This window comes from Musca autumnalis, unplaced genomic scaffold (assembly GCF_047663935.1).
Source record: "Musca autumnalis isolate F117 unplaced genomic scaffold, ASM4766393v1 scaffold_1, whole genome shotgun sequence".
In the NCBI taxonomy this organism is placed as follows: domain Eukaryota; kingdom Metazoa; phylum Arthropoda; class Insecta; order Diptera; family Muscidae; genus Musca; species Musca autumnalis.
This window is the reverse complement of record NW_027411644.1, coordinates 269,223,196-269,242,808: the sequence shown is the minus strand read 5'-3', so window position 1 is coordinate 269,242,808 and position 19,613 is coordinate 269,223,196. Positions and strand designations below refer to the sequence as shown.

Below are 19,613 nucleotides of genomic sequence, written 5' to 3'. Positions count from 1 at the left end.
TTTGTTTTGCTCTCCACTATTCTCTTTTTTTTCGCACTCTAGTCGCTCATTGTCAAAAACTCCACCGCACTGTAAAGTAGAAAAATCAAAGTTTAAATTGAAGTCTTTTTTTGTTTTTGAAAAAAACATAGATTTGCATTAACTATCAATACACTTAAAGTCACAAAACAAATTTGTAAACCTTGAATTCGAACAATAAAAGAAAATAATAATAAAAACTGGAGGAGAACGGAAAAGATTCCCTCGAAAGAAATAACCCATCCTGTGCTACTTTGTCTTCCGAGAGACACGACGTGAGTGTTCCAGTTACCGTCCGGGTAAGTGCCCTCGAGGATATCGCCCGTCCAGCGCTCATCTCTTCCTTGCACATCCCATTGTGGCGCTGCCAGCGTCCGGCATAGGCTTGTGGCGAACTCCGGTCGGTCAGGAAACCCATCTCCGTGGTGACCCACCGTTGAGAAGTTGAGGAGTGGCCCCAACATATGGTCCTTCAGAGACCGGCAGAAGAAGGAACGACTATCCAGGGAAACTGAAGGTATCGCAACAATTGTAAGTACCAGTGGCATCAATGTACATATTGTAACATAAATAGACGATAACAATTGGCCTGTCTGTCCCAAGCATTTTGGAGGTTATCAAGAACAATTTTGTACCAAGGTTTCAATGTCAAAACAGTTCTTTGGCCTTTGTGTCCCGTTACAAAGTTTTGCGGTTCTTGCTCTTGTTGTGGAATTTTCTTGTTGTTCTTATTGTACAGAACCGGCAAATTTTTTTGTTCGCCAATACTTATTCCATTCCTTTGGATGAATTGCATTGTTGTTGTGTGTAGACTTTGCTAGGCTAGCAGAGTTGCGCAGTCAGTGCTGCTGACGGACGTGCTGTTAGCGTTGCGCTGTCGCAGTTGCCGTTGACGTTCTCTCGCATTAGTCTCTCAATGAGTGCATTGGTTCGCTGCATATTTGGTTATTGACGCTTGTGTGAATTTCGGTGGTGTTTTTGGTTTTCTTGCTCATAAAAGGTCTGTTCGTTTACTCAATAATTTGTACAAATTTGTACAAGTCCAGTAACTTCTTGTAATCAACTAAGGTCTTTTGCATGGTACAGTGGGGTAAACGAACAACATCCAGTAACAATTTGTACAAATTGTAAGTAAACGAACACACCAAAAGAAGGAAAGCGAGACGGATTAGAAAAAAGAAAAACAAAAAAACAAAACAGACAATCTTTGTGTGTCTGTTCGGTGCTTGCTGAACGATATGGTTATAAACAAAATCGAATAGTTCTTTGTCTCAACATTTGGTTGACAGAACTTAATCGTAATTAAAACATTAGATGAATGTAAGGTATTGGAGTTACCTTTGTTATAAAGTGTCTTTGCGTGAAACGAAATAATTAACATTGTTGGACGCACTGTGGGCTAAAACAGCATTGGTGGTGAATTGAAAAATTTAAGTTTTGTTGATTCAACTATTAATTATCTTGCTCTTTGGGTGTTAACCGGCACAGTGGGATATATTGGACACAGGTTTGGAATTATTAAAACCTTTTGGTTGATTTTCGGCAAAATAGTTACCGATGTAGTCTTGCTCACGTATAAAGGCGGGAATTGAGTTCTGCATTTCGGCACAGCGGATTTTCGTAAAGTTTTATATGAATATAAAAATCAAGAATAGAGAGAAGAAATATCCTTGCTTAATTTCTAGAGTGAATTTGAGTGGTCAGTAACTTTTGGAAAGGTTGCACCCGTAAAACCGGTGAAGATACGTTATACCCACGAAAAACTAATAATAAATACAATTCAAGTAAATTGGTACAAAGTTGTTCGATAGAAGGTATTGGCTCGTTTGTACCAGTAACGAGAGGAAGCATATTGCTCAGTGCGGTTCTTACTCAAGTAGAGACAAGAGCGTCTTAAGTTCGCACAGTGGGTTTGAAGTTCAGTTTTATCATCTTTCGTGTGTCCAAGAACAACTTTCTCTTTTCGATGACTTTGACAGTCGCTCCCAGGGTTGCTTTCTAACTCAAGTTGGAGTCTGATTCTTACTCAATTAGAGACAGAAGCGTCTTGAGATCGCCCCGTAGGTTTGAAGTGCACTTTTATCATCTTTCTTGTGTCCAAGAACAACTTGCTCTTTTCGATAACTTTGACAGTCGCTCACAGTGGTGTTCTAACTCAATTTGGAGTTTGATTCTGACTCAAAGTCTAAGAGTTTCTAGCGTTGAAGTCTAGGTCTTGGACGGTAAAGTGTTTAGCTTACAGCATATTTGGGAAGATGGCGGACTTCGAAGAATTTTTACGTCAATGTGACGAAATTAAGTCTTTTGAGGAGAATCTTAAGGATTCTGAGACGTCAAAGTATAATGAGCATGCGATTGAAGCGGAAAAATCGGAGCTCCAAATTTTGTGGGGCGAATGGAAGGAAGCCTATAAAAATTGTGCAGGCGACCCCGAGTGTCTCAAAAAGAATAGAGAGGCCCTCAAAACAAATAAAAAACTTGCTCATCAGAGCTATATAAGATGTATTAATGTCCTGGGGGAACACAAAGAGAAGGTTAAAGCTGTCCCAAGTTCCGTTAGTCACAAGTCTTCTTCATCGGTATCTGTGCCACCGTGCGATACCGAAGTTTTTCAGGGTGACTATGTATCATGGCCGAGTTTTCGTGACTTGTTCACGGCCATATACATAGATAACAAGAAGCTTACTCCGGTCGAGAAGCTGTATCACCTTCTCCAGAAGACAAGTGGAGAGGCAAGGGAAATAATTCAGCACATTCCCTTGACTTCCGAAGGATTTACGATTGCTTGGAGCAATCTAGTAAGCCAATATGACAACACAAGGATATTGATTAATACTCAGTTGAGAAACCTATTCAATCTGGCCCATTGCGGGCAAGAGTCAGCTAGTGGGTTGAAAAGGTTGCAGCGTGATATTACGAATTGCATTTCGGTTCTCGAATTGTATAAGATCGATGTGAGATCTTGGGACCCGATTTTCGTATATCAATGCTCAACTAGAATGCCTAAACTTACCCTATCGCTCTGGGAGCAAAGTTTGGTTAAAAAAACTGAAATGCCTCGGTGGGAGGATCTGAACAAGTTCCTAACGGAAAGGTTTAAAGCCCTAGAAAGCGTTTCCGATATTACTGGCTCGAACGGCAGTCAATCAAACCAAACTTCGCGTCCTAAGTGTAGTCAATTTGAGAGGTCGAAACAGTTCAGAGTACATCACACGAATGTGAATAATAACAAGTGCAACCTATGCAAAGGTTCTCATTCCTTGAAATCTTGCCCGAAATTTTTGTGTATGGATTTCAAAAAGAGATTGAGTGTGGTTAAAAGGGAGAACCGGTGTCTAAAGTGTTTGGCTCAAGGCCATAGGGCAGCAGATTGCAAATCAGGAAATTGTTCGAAGTGCAATTCGAGACATCATGTTCTCCTCCACAAAGTACAGTTGCCTCAAAATAGTGGGAATGTTGGCGTAGATGTCCAGAATCTTACTCGATCTGACACTTCCGATACCAGGGTGGCGCAAACTGGCCCAACAACTTCAGCAGGTGCTCGAAATTTTCATACCGCTATTTCAAACAAGACAATGCTGGCCACAGCGTTGTTAAGGGTTTGGACGAAGGGAATTTCTTATACTATCCGAGCCTTAATTGATCCTTGCTCGGACGATACATTCATTTCCTCGAAAGTTCAGAAAAAGTTGAGGTTGCCTACTGATTCTGTAAGTGCTGATATATCTGGATTAGGAGGTGAGCATTTAACAAAATGCTCTAAAGTTGCCTCTGTTACAATTGGCCCGATGAAAGATAGTTCTTTCAGGTTGAACTTAGAGGCGTTTGTTGTTCCCAAAATAATGGGAGACATTCCCACCCAGCCTTTAGACGGAATTCGATCTAACGACCTACCGAATCTTGATTTGGCCGATCCGAAATTCTACGAATGTGGCCCGGTTGACATCTTACTCGGTGGTAATGTGTATCCAATAATATTACTCGGTGGGGTAAGAAAAAATATCCTCGGCTCTCTTTTGGCCCAAGAGACTGTGTTTGGCTGGGTTCTGACTGGACCGGCCGCGCAATTGGTCGGTTCGCAGTCGGTTAGTGTTACCCATTGTACAAGGGTGTCGATACAAGATCAGTTAGCACGATTTTGGGAGATGGAAGAGGTGCCAAAGGCACCGATTGTCTCCTTAGATGACCAGATATGCGAGAAAATCTACCAGTCTACAACTGTGCGAGCACCGGACGGTAGATATGTAGTTGACTTGCCCTTTCGATCTGACGTACCTTTCTCGTGGATGGCTAGATCGAGTAGATATGTAGCTCTGGCTCAGTTTTTGCGCAACGAAACGGTTCTAATGCGGAATCCCAGTCGAAAGTCCGACTATGATCGCGTCATTTTAGAGTATCTGTCCCTAGGTCATATGGAGAAAGTTGAGGGTTTCACAGATTATCAGAACGGTTTCTACCTCCCACATCATGGCGTATTTAAGCCGGACAGCGTCACAACGAAATTGAGAATAGTATTTAATGCCTCAAGTCTCTCGGCGGAGAAGAAAAGCTTAAATGATGCACTTTATGTAGGGCCGACGCTGCAAAAAGATATAGTTTCACTGGTCCTAAATTGGCGTTTATACAAATATGTATTCAATGCTGATATTTCGAAAATGTATCGTCAAATTTGGATCAATCCAAAGCATGCTAAATATCAGCGTGTATTATTCAGAACTTCCCCAGAAGAGGAAGTTAATGATTATCAGCTGAAGACTGTCACCTTTGGCGTCAACTGTGCACCTTATTTGGCACTTAGGACGCTTTTAAGGTTGGCAGATGACGAAGAGAAGAATTTCCCCATTGGCTCTAAAATATTGAGAAACAATATGTACGTAGATGATGCGTTGGTGGGAGTACATACGGTTTTAGATGGCCTAAAAGCCCGCGATGAGCTTATAGGGATTCTAAACTCGGCGGGTTTTGAGCTCCGGAAGTGGACGTCAAACTCGAAAGATATTTTAGAGGGTCTTGCTCGTGACCATCTTCTGCATGAGGAGTTCCTCGACTTTGGTGATAAAAGTTCCGCGAAGACACTGGGTATTCGCTGGAACGCGTCCTCTGATAGTTTTTATTTCGTGATGGAGAGAATAGAGGAGAAAACTTCGTACACAAAAAGGCAAGTGTTGTCAATTATTGCTAGGATTTTTGATCCGCTGGGATGGCTTTCTCCAATAATTGTCACATCGAAGATATTTATGCAGCAGCTGTGGCTGGAGGACATCGGATGGGATGATCCGTTGAAGCCAGCGAGTCTGTTAAATTGGAAAACCATTGTCTCGAATTCGAAGGGAATTGATGAGATTAGTATCCCGCGCTGGGTTAATTACTCGCCAATTTGCTCAATTCAGCTGCATGGTTTCTGCGATTCGTCGGAATCGGCATATGCTGCTGCTTTGTACTTAAGGGTAGAAGTAGAGAGTTGTTTTTTCACGAATTTGTTGGTCGCGAAATCAAAGGTGGCCCCGTTGAAAAGGGTTTCATTGCCGCGCTTAGAGCTATGCGGTGCCCTTCTTCTAGCAGAACTAGTGGATTCTATTCTTGCCCAGTTAGAGATCCCAAAGGCTCCGTTGTTCGCTTGGTCGGATTCGACCATAGTTCTTTCATGGCTCAAAAAACCGTCGTATACTTGGACGACGTTTGTAGCGAACCGGGTGGCAGTCATTCAAGAAAAGATTGGAGATGGTTGGCGACATGTGCCAACAAACGAAAACCCGGCAGATCTGGCAACCCGGGGGCGGACTCCTTTAGAACTAAAGGAGTGTGCATTATGGTGGCACGGACCGAAATGGCTCGAACTGGGTGAAGAAGATTGGCCTCCCTTTGTCCATATCCCGGACACCGTCCTGGAATCGAAGGTGTCTAGGGCGCATTTTGCTCGATCTGCCGTGGAGGAAGACGTCCTAAAAAGGTTTTCTCGCCTCTCAACCGCTATTCACGCGATTGCGTATATGTATCGTTTTGTCCGCAGAACACACCCAGCGAGCAGAAAGGAGGCCAGCTTTGGCAGCATGAAGCTCTCCGCCGAGGAAATTTGCTTCGCCCGGCGTCGCCTAATGTTGTTGTCTCAGCAAATTTATTTCCCAGCGGAGTACGATTGTCTCCTGAAGAACCGCCGACTGGAATCGCGGAGTCCCCTGCTTTCTCTCAATCCCTTCCTGGACCAAGATAAGCTAATCCGGGCGAACGGACGCTTAGGCTGCACTCCGTCCTTGTCATTCGACGAAAGGTACCCGATCGTGTTGGCATGCCGGAGCAGGTTCGCAGAGCTTTATGTCGACCACGTCCACAGGCAGACGAATCATGGAGGGATCCAGCTTACTCTCGCAACCACCCGCCTTGAGTGCTGGATCATAAGGGGGAGGAATCTTGTGAAATCGTGCTACCGGAAGTGTATGAGGTGTGTAATGGCCCAAAGGAGGCGACAGACACAACAGATGGCTGCTCTTCCTCCCGAGCGAACCACTTTCGACAGGCCGTTCTCCACCACTGGGGTAGATTTTGCTGGGCCCTTTGAAATTAAGAACTTCAACGGTAGGGGCTGCCGTGTGTCCAAAGGGTATATTTGCTTGTTCGTCTGTTTCGTCACGAAGGCCATCCATCTAGAGCCCGTAGGGGATCTCTCTACTCCTGCCTTTCTCGCTGCCCTGTCCCGTTTTGTCGCCAGACGTGGTTGTCCACGACATGTTTACTCTGATAACGGCAAGAATTTTGTCGGTGCCGACCGAGAAATCAGGGCCCGATTCATGAAAGTTGTTTCAGAAGTCCAGGAAGATGCTATTACCCGGTTTGGCTTCCAAAAGCTGGAGTGGCATTTCATACCTGCCTCTGCGCCGCACATGGGTGGGCTCTGGGAGGCAGGTGTCAAAAGCTGCAAAACCCACCTTAAGAAGATATCAGGCCAAATCAGGCACACTTTTGAGGAATTCTCGACCATTTTGGCTTCCATCGAGGCCTGCCTCAATTCTAGGCCTCTAACCCCCTTGTCCGATAATATTGACGACTTTGGTGCCCTTACTCCAGGCCACTTTCTGATTGGGGGGTCTCTCCTTTCCCCAGCTGAGCCGCCTGAAGAAGAGAATAAAACATCGTTGATTAGCCGGTGGCGGCGGGTTAAGTGGATTTCCCAGGAGTTCTGTCTCCGGTGGAAGTTAGAATATTTGAAAGAGCTCCACAAACGCCCTAAATGGAAAGAGCCCGAAGCCGATCTGCAGTTGAACGATTTGGTGGTGGTCCATAGTGACGCTCTGGCTCCAAACGAGTGGCGTCTAGGTCGTATTGTGAAGTTACACTATGGGCAGGACAACCGAGTTCGGGTGGTAGACTTAAAAACACAAAGTGGGACCATCTCTCGGCCGATCCATAAGCTTGTCCTCCTTCCTCGGTCTGAGTAAACCTCCCACACTGACCCGCCACTGCTGTCCCCTGAAGTCTTACCCTCGAAGCAAAGGCCTTCTGAACCCATACCTCTTGAAACCGTTTTGCTTAATAGCCTCTTCTTTCCATTTCAGATGAGTTATAATGATAACTACAAGTGTCCCATATGTCGCACCCGGCACTCTTTGCGTCACTGTAGGACGTTTCTCCAGTTGGACCCCGAAGCAAAGAGATTTTTCGTGCGTAGCTCGGGATACTGCGTCAATTGCCTCGGTATGGGACACCGTATCTCCTCTTGTCCATGGCCGACAGGATGTCGGATCTGCGGTTTAGCCCATCATACTCTGCTTCATCCCCTGGATAACAGCCTAAAGTATTGGATGAAGATGACGGCAGAGGCCTTCCTCCACAGCCCTGGGAAAATAGAGCTCCCGTGAAAGTGCGTGTGCTGCTTAATCCACTAGCGGAAGACAGTTGTGTATACTTTGGTCATCCACTGCCTGCGTATGGCTCCCAGTTCGGCTCTTGTCTTAAGGTGGTGTTGACGTCTGCCAACAACAACGTTAGAACATACACAGCAGCATTGCGAGTCGCCAGAACGGACCGCATTATCGAGCCTTGGCACTGTCTTGATGTCCACCGAATACCATTCGTCTACCCGAAGGATGCGGTGGCTAACACCGAGCTCCACCGTCCTGGTGTCATAAGTGTAGTCCTGGGAAAGGATGCTATAGAAGGGGTATACATGGGGCTTCCCATCTTGGAGCCCAACATGCCGTACGTCCAGAATACCATATTTGGTTGGACCTTTTTTGGAGAGGTGCCCAAGAGATCTTAACTCCAGCCCACGTAGAAGACTTCGAGGTGCTCAGGCGGGTTCCTGTTGTATTATACCCTATAAAAATTATACGTTCTATAGATTATCTATTGCTTAAGAGTGAATTTGTATTTATTTCCCTTATATATATCTATACATAATGAATTGCTCCTTTAGTTGGGATATTATCCCAACGGGGGGAGGATGTTTATGGGAAAACGCTGCACTGACATCACTGATCCAAAAGGTTATGCCCATAAACGTCACCCACCCTCGTTCTTATTGACGGCGGTAGCCAGCATTGCGGCTACATAGAGTTTTTTGTTTTGCTCTCCACTATTCTCTTTTTTTTCGCACTCTAGTCGCTCATTGTCAAAAACTCCACTTTGATTTTTCTACTTTACAGTGCGTAAAGTAGAAAAATCAAAGTTTAAATTGAAGTCTTTTTTTGTTTTTGAAAAAACATAGATTTGCATTAACTATCAATACACTTAAAGTCACAAAACAAATTTGTAAACCTTGAATTCGAACAATAAAAGAAAATAATAATAAAAACTGGAGGAGAACGGAAAAGATTCCCTCGAAAGAAATAACCCATCCTGTGCTACTTTGTCTTCCGAGAGACACGACGTGAGTGTTCCAGTTACCGTCCGAGGATATCGCCCGTCCAGCGCTCATCTCTTCCTTGCACATCCCATTGTGGCGCTGCCAGCGTCCGGCATAGGCTTGTGGCGAACTCCGGTCGGTCAGGAAACCCATCTCCGTGGTGATCCACCGTTGAGAAGTTGAGGAGTGGCCCCAACAATAATAATAATAATAATAATAATAATAATAATAATAATAATAATAATAATAATAATAATAATAATAATAATAATAATAATAATAATAATAATAATAATAATAATAATAATAATAATAATAATAATAATAATAATAATAATAATAATAATAATAATAATAATAATAATAATAATAATAATAATAATAATAATAATAATAATAATAATAATAATAATAATAATAATAATAATAATAATAATAATAATAATAATAATAATAATAATAATAATAATAATAATAATAATAATAATAATAATAATAATAATAATAATAATAATAATAATAATAATAATAATAATAATAATAATAATAATAATAATAATAATAATAATAATAATAATAATAATAATAATAATAATAATAATAATAATAATAATAATAATAATAATAATAATAATAATAATAATAATAATAATAATAATAATAATAATAATAATAATAATAATAATAATAATAATAATAATAATAATAATAATAATAATAATAATAATAATAATAATAATAATAATAATAATAATAATAATAATAATAATAATAATAATAATAATAATAATAATAATAATAATAATAATAATAATAATAATAATAATAATAATAATAATAATAATAATAATAATAATAATAATAATAATAATAATAATAATAATAATAATAATAATAATAATAATAATAATAATAATAATAATAATAATAATAATAATAATAATAATAATAATAATAATAATAATAATAATAATAATAATAATAATAATAATAATAATAATAATAATAATAATAATAATAATAATAATAATAATAATAATAATAATAATAATAATAATAATAATAATAATAATAATAATAATAATAATAATAATAATAATAATAATAATAATAATAATAATAATAATAATAATAATAATAATAATAATAATAATAATAATAATAATAATAATAATAATAATAATAATAATAATAATAATAATAATAATAATAATAATAATAATAATAATAATAATAATAATAATAATAATAATAATAATAATAATAATAATAATAATAATAATAATAATAATAATAATAATAATAATAATAATAATAATAATAATAATAATAATAATAATAATAATAATAATAATAATAATAATAATAATAATAATAATAATAATAATAATAATAATAATAATAATAATAATAATAATAATAATAATAATAATAATAATAATAATAATAATAATAATAATAATAATAATAATAATAATAATAATAATAATAATAATAATAATAATAATAATAATAATAATAATAATAACAATAATAACAATAACAATAACAATAGCAATAGCAATAACAATAACAATAATAATAATAATAACAATAATATTAATAATAATAATAACAATAACAATAACAACAACAATAACAATAACAATAACAATAATAATAATAATAATAATAATAATAATAATAATAATAACAATAATAATAATAATAATAATAATAATAATAATAATAATAATAACAATAATAATAATAATAATAATAATAATAATAATAATAATAATAATAATAATAATAATAACAATAATAATAATAATAATAATAGTATGTGCAAAAGGAAGCGAGATACACCCATACTTCCTATTAGTGGTATACATAGAATCACATTCTGAGTCGATTTATGCATTTCCGAAATTTGAAATATGAAATATGAAATTTGAAATATGTGACGAAATTAGATCTAGAAGAAAGTTTGCCATATTATATTGAAATCGGGTTAGATTTCGATATAGCTCTCATCTATATATTCGCCCTATTTTAGGTATTTGGTGCACCAATCACGATATATATGTCCAATTTTGATTAAATTTGAATGTGTGACGATTTTTGCCTATAAATAAATGTACAATCGAAATCGGTTCAGATTTGGATATAGCTGCAATATAAATATATTTTCGGCCGATTGCATGTATTTGATGCACCAAAGCCGCATTATACATATGTATGTCTGATTTCAATGAAATTTGATATGTGTGGCGGAATTTGGTCTAGAAATAAATGTACAAAATTCTATCGAAATCGGCTCAGATTTGACTATAGTTCTCATAAATATTGTCGGCCGATTTGTGGTGTTTATTACACAAAACACCCTATATCTGCCCAATTTGGATGAAATTGGAAACTTGTATCTGAATTTGGTCTAGAAATAAATGTGCCAAATTATGTTAAAATCAGTTAATATTTGGATATATGATTGTTCCACAACAATCCCAGAAGGACAGGGGAGACTTCTCCACCTTCTCAATGAGTGCATCTCGATTCATATTTGCTCAATGATATGAGACCTACTGTATATCGTCTTACGGCGTGTCCTAAGGCGCCACTTGTAGAGAAGTCTTACATGGCTGAAATACTCAGGAAATGTTGCCTACTTTACAGAGGGGTATTTTGCTACCCATTTTGATGAAATTTGGAAAGTGTGACAGAATTTGGTCTAGAAATAAGTGTCACAAAATATATTGCTTACATATATATTTGTCTTATACATAGTGGTGTAGGGTATCATATAGTCGGACCCGCCCGACTTTGATTCTTTCCTTACTGGTTTTTACATTATGATTTTATTTGTAAGTAAAAATGACTTCTCAAAAGTACTTTGTTAACCCCCATGTACTCACAAAAGCCTTCCATCAAGATACGTATTGTCCATTTGGTATTATGTTAATCAGTTTCTCATTATTTTGTTTGTAGGCATAAGTCTAAAGAATGTTGAAAAATATAAAAGCAAAACAAAAGTATTTAACGCCTTTTGTGAACTTTCACTCTCACAAAAAAGATTAAGTTGCGAAAATTGCGGTTACGTACATAGATATAATTTAAATTTGATCATTTAAGACCAAAGAAACAACAACAACAACACTTGGCCCAGACGTAACATTATGCTCCATTACAAGCAAATGCCAGATAAAAGGTTTAACAAATGGTAAGGGATTCGGCCAATTATTCACTGTTCACTTAATTTGTGGTTTGAGTTACCTGTTAATTAAAATTTTTGGTTTTGTTGTTGAATACAGACATTTGTTTTTTTTTGTTGTTCTCTTCACTGTCATAGACTACAGTACCTTTGAGGATTTTATTTATGTAGACATTATAATACGACATAACAACCATTGTCTCGCTTTGCCACATACTCATAACATCTATATTTGCAGCCTCAGGCAAGGCGTTCAATTTTAAATACATACATTATTATTATTAATATTATTATTTTTATTACTTAACTTTCAATTATTTTCATAATGTTGCTATGTGCGAATGTAAGGAAGTATGTAATGTCATAATTCTCCACAATTGATAGCCAATCCATTATCACGGTGTTTAATAATATATTAAATAGTTTGTGGTATTTATTCAATATTCCCCTTTGTTTGAGATAAATGGTGGTTTTTGGGGTATGCCACCACTAATTGGCCATTACCTATTGTAGTCATTTATTTTGGATTTATGTGTAATAAATGACATTACAATTATGTGAATATAACTTTGCACTGAATATTAATATGAAAATGACATAGTCCATAATAGCGTGACCTATTATATTCAGGAAGTGGGCAAAGAAGGGATACATATCGCTCAATTATTCAAAATGGTGTGCACCATGATTCTCGGAAGGAGTAACCGAATTGGTGCAACGATTTGTACATCTTAATCTCTGTCCCAGACATAGATCAGGTACAGGTACCTTCCATACTAAATATCAATATGTAGTACTTGCGGTCCCTAACAGTGTACGCAGTTTGGACTGATTGTTAATTTCTATTTGGGATTCGAAAATTATAATATAATATAATTATTATAATCAACATATTTGAAACTAAGGAAACCAAAAAATTAGTGGAATGAGTGGCGTGCTCCTAAAGATGAATATTTTTTAGAAATTTTTGCAAAATTCTAGAGAAATAAATAGCTATTTCTCGGAAACTATAACATATATAGTGTTCATTATATTTTTTAGGTTGGTAGGATTGTTGTCTTTAAAAACCGTTTCAGTAAATTGCCGTAGCGTTTACACGAAATGAGCTACTTTATTTTCCTTCAGGTACTATATTTTAGTGAAATTCCAAATGTAGTGGACTAGAACTTTTAGGGAACAGCCTGGAACAAAGTTCAGTTTTCGTAGAATGAGCCCCAGGCAGTGTTGCCGACAACTTTTAATCGGAAATCGTCATAAAAAAAGTCAAATCGCCAACAAAATTTGGAAAATCTCAAAAGTCGTCAACATGGTTCAAAACTATTTTTACGGCTACGGTTACTTCCTTCAAGATATACGTGCGCACAAATTTTCCGAACATTTTCGAACTTTTATGGGGGAGGTACCGGAAGGAGTGGAAAGATAAAGCCCATCTTCGAACTTAAACTAAGTTTGAGCAAAATATTACGAAAGCCAAATTTTGGACGGAATCGGTTAATATGTTGGACAGTTATCGTGCGCTCCAGCCAGACAGACAGATAGAAGGGAATAAACGATTTGGTCCATACCTTGCACATCGTGAAATTTCTACCAGACCTAGATGAGGTTCTAATATGGACTCAATCGGTAGGTACCGGAAGGAGTGGAAAGATAAAGCCCATCTTCGAACTTAAACTAAGTTTGGGCAAAATATTACGAAAGCCAAATTTTGGACGGAATCGGTTAATATGTTGGACAGTTATCGTGCGCTCCAGCCAGACAGACAGAAGGGAATAAACGATTTGGTCCATAACTTGCACATCGTGAAATTTCTACCAGACCTAGATGAGGTTCTAATATGGACTCAATCGGCCCACTCCTTCGGGTACCTCCCACACAAAAGTTCGGAAAAGTTCAGTTTAGGACCTGCTCTCGAATAGCTTTGAGTTTTGTTGTTATAACTTGTATTCACCGCCCCCCATACGACGGTACAAGTTTCATCTGGGCCAAGTACTTTTCTGCTTTTTGGTTTTCTACCCATTGAGATTCCAAAATGACAAGTTACATCCTCTTTAGAAGGAAAATTTAGCAAAACCCTTTAAAAGAGTTGATATGGACCTTTATATAACATTTTTCGAATTGAACGTGTTTATCCGCTGACAACAGACAATCTCGGTTCGAAAGTTTTCAAAATAGCCAACGAAGACTGAATGCCGAATTTCTGCCATTTCGGTGGGATACTTGAGCCCACAACCTTCAAAATTCTGAAAATCCGAAGGAACCTTTCTATGGGGGCTATATAAATACGTAGAACTTGACTGACAAATTTCTTGTGGAAAGTTGTGTGCTCTTTGACTTTTAAGGCCACAATCTCTCATATTACAGAAAATCGGGAGGTACCCTTCTATGGGGTCTACATGAAAACGTGGGACTATACTAACAAATTCCTGTTGAAAAGTTTGATACTTTCAACGGAGACTAAATACCCTTCTATGGGGGCTATATGGAACCGTGGGGGTATACATACAAATTCCTGCTGAGAAGTTTGATACTTTCAACGAAGACTAAATACCAAATTTCAGCCATTTCGGTTGGATATTGATGCCACAACCTTCAAAATACCGAAAATATTGAGGTACCGTTCTGGAGGGGCTATATGAAGACGTGGACCTTCACTTACAAATTTCAGGTACAATATTTTATACCCCCAGCGAAGACCAAATGCCAAATTTCTGCCATTTCGGTTTTGATACACCACATTCGAAATACCGAAATCGGGAGGTACAGTTCTATGGGGGTTATATAAAGAAGTGGATCTATATCGACAACTTTCTTAGGGAAAGTTTGATACTACAAACGTAGCCTAAATGTCAAATTTCATTTCGCTGGAATATTGAAGCCACAACCTTCAAAATACAGGAAATCGGAAGGTACCCTTCTATGTGTTCTAAATACATATATCAAAACGTCGACGATATAACCCATTTTTAATATCAAACATCCCAGGAGTAATATACCTCCACAGCAAGTTATAAAGCTCTATCCCAAATATTGCGAGCTGTATTTTGACTTCAATAGACAGACGGACAGAAGGGCATGGTTATATCGACTTTATAGAGTCTCCGGCGAATATTTCTATGTTATACAAACGGAACGGCAAATTTAATTATACCCTCCATATTATGGTGGGGGGTATAAAGTTGGTGTTTTTGGTTGTAACTGTGTGCCATTGACGAATGACAACTTAAGGTCTGAATGCCACTATTGTTTTGTGTTCACACAAACACCACAAAACTTTTATGTCATCAAAATTTCACTTTCTTTACAGACCAAGTGAAAAATTTGACCGATAAGCATCAAGTTGTAAAAGTTAGTACCAAAAAAAAAAAACTTCATTCGATCAGCCTTCAATCTCTGGTACAATGTCAAGCATTGTTTTGATGCTTCTTCAGTTACTACACTGGAATTGGCCTTTATTGGTGTCGTTGTTTTCTTTTGACGGTGTTTTCTTTTGATCGTATTACCCAAACGTAAATATAACGCCCAGCGATGTTACTTCATTCATAGCAGCTACATACTCTAAATATGGGGCGTCATTTCTTGTTCACCAATTATTTTCCAGCTGTGCTTTCCATTGTGACGCAAAGAAATACATATTTTGTAATACCTTCACCGTGGTGTGGAATTGAATGACGGTTAGTAGCAGCGTTTGGTGTCGGTATGCCATAATCGAAGCGTGGTAGTAAAGGGAGGTGTGTGTTACAAAAAAAAAAAAAAAAAAAAACAAGTGAATAGTGGAAATAACCATTGGTTTTTGTTACGATGTATTGATATTAATCACAAGAATACATACAATACTATCAACATCTGTTTGGATGTCCAATTGTAATTTAGAAATCAATCAATTTCTTTTAATTGATAATAAACAATATTTGAGCCTGGATTCTTGTTCTTTGCCTTTTGATTTGATATGATATTTTCATGGAAAAAGAATTGGGTTCGATGTATGTACCCAGCAAAATGTTCGATGCCAAAGATGCCATTCAATCATGGGTGCAAGCGATCTGGAATGTCATCTTTTTAGCATCTTCATCGATGAATTTTATATGAGCGTGGACCCCAAAAGATGCTATTCATTTTTGGATTCAAAGCATGTCATTTACACCAATGCTTTGACATGTCATTTTCACCAATTCTTTGGCATGTCATTTTCACCAATTCTTTGGCATGTCATTTTCACCAACCCTTTGCAATGACATTACCATTACGACGAGAGTTTTAACAACTATGGTTGTGGTTTCGAGTCTCCGACAACATCAAGCCTATTGTAAATAATTAATCTCATATTTTTAGAAACATATGTACAACTAAACACAAAAAATTCATCTTTATTGCATCGATGGAATGGGTTCAAATGCTGATAAAAAGATCGGATCTTTCATGACTTCCTTTGCATGGGTTCAAATGCTGATGAAAAGATCGGATCTTTCACTACTTCCTTTGCATTGGTGCAAATGCTAATGGAAAGATCTGATCTTTCACGACGTTGTTTGAAGCAATGCAAAAGATGCCATGAAATCACGTCATCGCATGGAACCCCTCCCTTCAAATTTTGCTGGGTATGTATGTATTATATTATATTATTAATTGTAAATCAACCAGAATTCATGCAGATGATTTGAACCCTAATTATACCCTCCAACTAGAATATGGAGGGTCTAATTCACTCTGAGATTCCGTGTGTAACATATCGAAACATTCACCGGAAACCCTATAAAGTACATATATTCTTGATCAGCATAAAATTCTAGGTCGATTTAACAATGTCCGTTTGTCCGTCTATTTAAGATAAGGCTTTATAATTTGGTATGAAGGTTTCTATTACAACTAGGATGTTTGATATTGAGAATGGACTATAACTGTCCACGTTTTGATATAGCCCCCATAGAACGGTACCTCTCGATTTTCGGAATTTTCAAGGTTATGGCGTTCATATTTCACAGAAATGGCTGAAATTTGGCATTTAGTCTACGTTAGTAGTATCAAACTTTCCCTCAGAAATGTTTCGGTATAGATTCACGTCTTTATTTAGCCCCCCATATAACTGTACCTCTCGATTTTCGGTATTTTCAAGTTTTAGATTAATTTTTGTACAAGTTCCAATACGGTCGAAATGACTTGTAGGGGTTCAAAGTCTACAGAGTAGATTTATTGTAGTAGAATTTATTGTTGCACAAAGACGAACAACAATATTACCTTTTGCAAAACTACAACAACACAACAAGTATTCTGACGATACTTACGTTTTGTTGTCTGTAAACAAAATAAAAACGCTTGAAATAAATCTCTTTTCAACTTTAATGACACTGACGGTCAATTTCTTCAAGAAGGAGAGTGATTTTTTCTTGCAAGAGATGGGAGTATCGGCGATGATAAAGACTTATCGAGTTCGATAAGATCCACATCCATGTCATCGAGGTGGTTGGGTCGATTCCCAACATGCCGGGCCCCTTGCACTGGTGCAACTGTAGGAGAGGATGCTATTCTTTCCAGTACGTTAAGTAACCTGTCCATTCTATCCGACTCCTCGGCTTTGTTTTCCGGAGTCTTTTTGTTAGGCCCTTCGTTGGAGATTTGCTTGTTTGGTTGTTTAGCGTTTTGATGTAGGTTGGTGTCTTGTTGTGTTGCCTCTTGCGTTTGTATTTAAGTTTGCGGCTTTTGCTGTTGATCTGTCCCTTGCTGGTTGGGCATTTCACACTTTTTTGTTGCTGCTTGGCCTTCTGACGATATTGCTTCGCCTTTTTTGGTGTTGTTTGGCTTCCTGCTGGAGCTTTTTTGCTTGTTGCTGATGTTGTTGTGCTAATTGTTCATTCTGCTGTGCTTGTTGCTGATCCCAAATAATGCTTTTTCCAAATTTGTGGGTTTGTGTCTGCAGACCGCTAAGTAGTTGTTGTTGCTGCTGTATTTGCGAAGCTCTTTGTTGTTGATAGGGGTGGCCTCTTGCCCCGGTTCCCATTGAGCGATGAAGCATGATGTTGTGGCGAACGGACAAAATGGCCTTTCCCCAAGCAATTGATACAGTAACCATAGGAAAGCACTACAACTTCCCTCTGCCCTACAGACATCAACCGTTCTTCTTCTTCGTTCTTGCCCATGTTCATGATGATATAGCTATAAGAAATGTATAGAAAAGACAGAGAAAATCCATGGAAAAAGAAGGTGCCATTGAAGGCATACTATATTAGTCGGAGCCGTATCAATTTATACATATACATCTATTAATTTTCTACTGACAATCACGGACTGGAAGAACACATAACTTCACAATATGACGAGAAATTATATCTGCTGCGGTTTTTACATTAACCACTCTTACGTGCTCATCGTGCCCTTCGTGCACTTTTACCACACGTCCCATTCTCCAGTCGTTCGGGGGTAGCAGCTCGTCCTTGACCAATACCATGTCATTGTCTTTCAGATCTCGTTCAGGATACTGCCACTGTACCTTTTATGTAGTTCCTGTATGTACTCTGTTTTCCATCTTTTGCTGAATGAGTGATGAAGAGCTTTAATTTTTTTCCCACCGATTTATCAAGGATAAATCATCCGCTGGCATCTCTGTGGTACTCCTCTTAGAAAATGAGCTGGGGTTAAAGCTTCCAAATCCTCTGGATCTTCAGATAGGCGTTAGGGGCCTAGAGTTTAAGACGCTCTCTATCCTAACCAAAACTGTCGAAAACTCCTTAAAATTGAACTTAATATCTTTTATAACTTTCTTGAAATGTGACTTAAAACTTTTTACTCCTGCATCCCATAATCCTCCCATATGTGGAGCGCTAGGGGGAATAAACTTCCATTCGAAACCATTGACTATATAATTTTCCGAAATTTCATCAGAAGATTTTTTTTAGAAATTCTTGGTACTCCCTCATAAGAGCACGATCGGCACCTACAAACTTGGTACCATTATCAGACATAAGACATCTGGGCAACCCTCTTCTACCTATAAATCTAGTAAATGTAGCAAGAAATGCTTCGGTAGATAGTGCTGAACACGCCTCAAGATGTATTGCTTTCGTCGCAAAACACACAAATATATGTACATAATGAAATAGCTTACATTTCGTATTTAGTCTTCGCTGTGAGCATTATACGTTTACCCCAGAAATTTATTGATATAGGTCCACGGTGTGGTGGGACCCTCATAGAACGGTGCCTCCCGATTTTCGTTATTTTTAAAGTTGTAGCCTTTTTATCGTACCGAAATGGCAGAACTTTCATATGTAGTCTTCATTGAGAGTACAACACTTTCCAGCAGAAATTTTATTTTATAGGTCCACTTTTTGATGTAGCCTCCATAGAATTGTACCTCCCGATTTGCGGTACTTTCATGTTTGTAGTCTCATTATTACACTGAAATGGCTCTGATTTCATATTTAGTCTTCCCTAGGGGTATAAAATATATTTTTCGATTGCTTGAGTGGAGTATTTCCCCATTGGCTCAACTTCATTTATTACCCTCTATTACAGAGAGTAATGTTTTTCAAAACGAACTGACAGTGTTGCAAAATTTTACTGATCACTACCAAT

The 19,613-nt window shown here is 37.6% G+C and overlaps 1 protein-coding gene and 1 long non-coding RNA gene across 2 annotated transcripts in view; both read left to right on the top strand.

Annotated features, from left to right (window-relative positions):
- LOC141389530 (uncharacterized) overlaps positions 1-19,613 on the top strand; it is a 1,388,168-nt gene that overhangs the window by 236,437 nt on the left and 1,132,118 nt on the right. The gene's annotated exons all lie outside the window — the stretch shown is intronic.
- LOC141391263 (uncharacterized) lies at positions 49-8,844 on the top strand. Its single transcript, XR_012409605.1, has 2 exons — positions 49-549; positions 7,569-8,844. It is a non-coding gene; the product is annotated as an uncharacterized lncRNA (long non-coding RNA).